This window comes from Octopus bimaculoides, chromosome 2 (genome assembly GCF_001194135.2).
Source record: "Octopus bimaculoides isolate UCB-OBI-ISO-001 chromosome 2, ASM119413v2, whole genome shotgun sequence".
Taxonomy (NCBI): domain Eukaryota; kingdom Metazoa; phylum Mollusca; class Cephalopoda; order Octopoda; family Octopodidae; genus Octopus; species Octopus bimaculoides.
In genome coordinates, this window is record NC_068982.1 from 117,596,193 (window position 1) to 117,599,692 (window position 3,500).

A 3,500-nucleotide genomic window follows, 5' to 3' on the forward strand; every position below is an offset into this window, starting at 1 on the left:
TATTATTATTATTATTATTATTATTATTATTATTATTATTATTATTATCACTTCCACTATTGACGATATAGTTTTCTGAATTATTTTGATGAGTTTATTATTAAAATATCTTAATATGTACCTTCAGTGTAGGGCTGGGAGAAAGGGTGCATGCTAATAATAGTTAAAAATATATCAGGATGCACATTGGACAGTAATTGACATAATTTATTTGTTCCTATATTGGGACGTTTCTATTGATTTCAGTTTTTTATAGTCCATTTTCGTGTAACAATTCACCATCTTTGTAACTGTCCTTATAATTTTCTCTCATATATCAACCTTGCGGCAAATAAGCGAAAAATACTACTACTGCTAATAGTAACAGTAGTAGTAGTGGTGGTGGTGGTGATACTAGTAGTGGCAGCAGCAGTAGTAGTAGTGCTGTTGTTTTATTTATCCTTTCTGAGATAATTTAAAGGAACTTTACTTCTGGCTCCCAACCAAGTGGCATGTCCTGGCAATAGATGAATGAAGATACTTTCTATTTAACATTGTAGCTTCTAACAAGTAACCTCAGAATTTCTTTGATCAAATACTTTTTACCCTTTGTTAACAACACAAACGTTTCCAATTAAAGTTTCAACGCCGAAACAGGCGTTAACTAAACCTAACTTGTTATTTGAAAATGTAGCTGCCGAAACTATCGCTCTTTTCATTCATTTTTTTTCTTCTTTCTATAGAAAATAACTTGTCTGACTTTGGTGTTTTAATAAAGAATGAAAATAGCCGACTAAACATCTGAAATTAGATTCATATCATGATTTGATGTTCCAAGCGAATAAATAAACTTAGAAGCAATAGGATATACAAATAGTTTTGTTAGCAAAAGAAAAGGTATTTACATGAATACAAATCTAAATTAAGTTAGTCTGCATTGTATAAAATATGTTATGTATCAAACAAGATACTAAAGTGTTATTCAATAAATAGTCAACAACGCGGAACGAACATGTACTGATCGACAACTAGCTTTGATTCTGTTTTCTAATGACTAATATGTTTGCCAAAGCTACAACGGAAGGAATACTAATCACGTTTTGTATAAAATTTATGGACAGATTTACTATTGTCAAACGGACACGTCTGAACTACAGCAATATTCCTATTAATGAATAAAATAACTCATATAAATGTTATCGTGTCACTAGTAGTACACAGCTTCTATGACCTATACATACATACATACGTACACGCGCAAAGACACACTCTTTTACATAAATTCATGCATGTACACATACGTACACACACACGCACACACACACACATACACACACATATATATGTATATATATATATGTGTGTGTGTATGTGTGTGTGTGTGTCTTTCTCTTTCACTTTATACACACACACATCATACACACATCACACACACATGTTTATTTTTATGTACATATTCGTATATATGCTTATACATATAAATATATATGTACACCCACAAAAGTAGGGAACGTTTTTATTGCTTGTATTTGATCATCACAGACACTTTAGTCAGTACACACAGGCACGTGCGTGCGCACACACACCACACACCCTCACACACAGACACACACACATGGTAACCAACTGGTAAGCGAGTATGACTGTCGCAGTCTTTGGAAATTGGAGGTGCCATGATATCAATCGCAAACAAAAGATCCTCCAGATGCTTAATCCCATTCTCAACATATCCGGTTATATATCGAAGACATGCATTAACAAAAGTTGAGGACCCCGTGTACTGCTAGCCAGTCTTTGAACCTAGACTAGGTTCATCGCTCCTTCTGACACATACCCATACATATATATACATACATACATGACTACATACATAATACGTACATATGTACGTAATGTATGTGTGTAACGTATGCGTGTATATAGGCGAAGAAAAAATGTGACAAGTCCTTAATATAACAATAGCGAATTTTGTTTGTAGATTCACTTGCATTTCTGAATTATACACAAGCAAACACAACCTGCATCTCTGGTCACTTTAGTCATAACAATGAAATAATGTGAAAAAAAAAAAATGTGCCATCAAAGCTATTTTTCTGTAAGCAGAAACGGAAGGAAGAGTTACTGTGTCGATGTGTTCGTATGATATGAAGGAATGTTGATATAATGCTTAATTCTCTCGTAGATGTTTTTAATGTTTCCTCTCACAGATGCTACAAACTCATGTTCCTATTACGTAGTACATATATATATATACACACATAATATGCATATGCATGTATAATGCATGTATGTATAATGCATGTATGTACTATTTATGTATTTATTTTCCTGCGATATTCGCATGGACTAATCCTCTATAATCTTTCTTAAACGCCCACCAAAAATTATATTTGCGGCATGATAGAAGCCATCCTTATGAATACCTGGGAAAAGGAGCAATATTCTACGCAATACTAACGTTTCACCAGCGTTTGATGATCATGTGACCGCTTCTAGTATGGTGATTTTTTTTTCGTCAAAACACAAAATTGCAGAAATAAATGCTATGTACTGTATTGATCTTGATTAAAATATGCATCTCTAAGAAGTGATCCTTTTCTCTGCCTTGCATACAAATTAAATATTAGAAATGCAAGTAAATAAATGAAGAAATAAAAAAATTAAGGAAGACATGTGGTTTTACGCACTGGAAACCAGGGCAACGCCGAACACCTCTTCAAATGTTTACGTACATGCATACATGCATACATGCGTACATACATACATGCGTACATACATACATAAAGACTAACCTGTTGTTGATGTTGAAATTCCAATGAAAGTGCCTTGTATTTAGGTTAGAGACTGACTCTTTTCTATTGGCAAGAAAACTTGAAATAAAACTGAATAATGATATACATACATACAAGTATACATACATACATACATGCATAAAAACTTATGCACACACAAACACACACACACATATCTTTTATCTTTCGTTTCAGTTATTCGATTGCAGTCATGCTTGACTAAAGCCTTGAAGGATTTAATCGAAGAAATCTACCGAATTTTATTATATCTCTTTAGACCGGTATCTATTCTATCGGCGTTTTGACAAACCGGTAAGTTACGAAGTCGTAAACCAACCAGCAGCGGCTGCTGAACAGTGGTGGAAGACAAACACAAGATAAACACACAGACACACATGCGCGTGCGCGCACACACACAATCACGCGCGCGAGCCTAATCCATAATGTGAAAATAACGCCCACATCTCTCTCAGATCATAACATTATAGAATTAACTATGTATGGTCCTAGACAACCCACTAACACCCACCCTACCAGGAGGACTCAAGCAATATCCAACCTGAATTTCCACAGGGCGGACTGGAAGTCAATTCGCAGAGAGATTCGAAATCAAAACTGGCATGACAGCCTTTCTATACAAGACAATGGCCTCAAACTAAGTCATTTTATGTCAACCATACAAGACATATGCACCACATACGTGCCATATAGAAAGACCAGCAAACATGC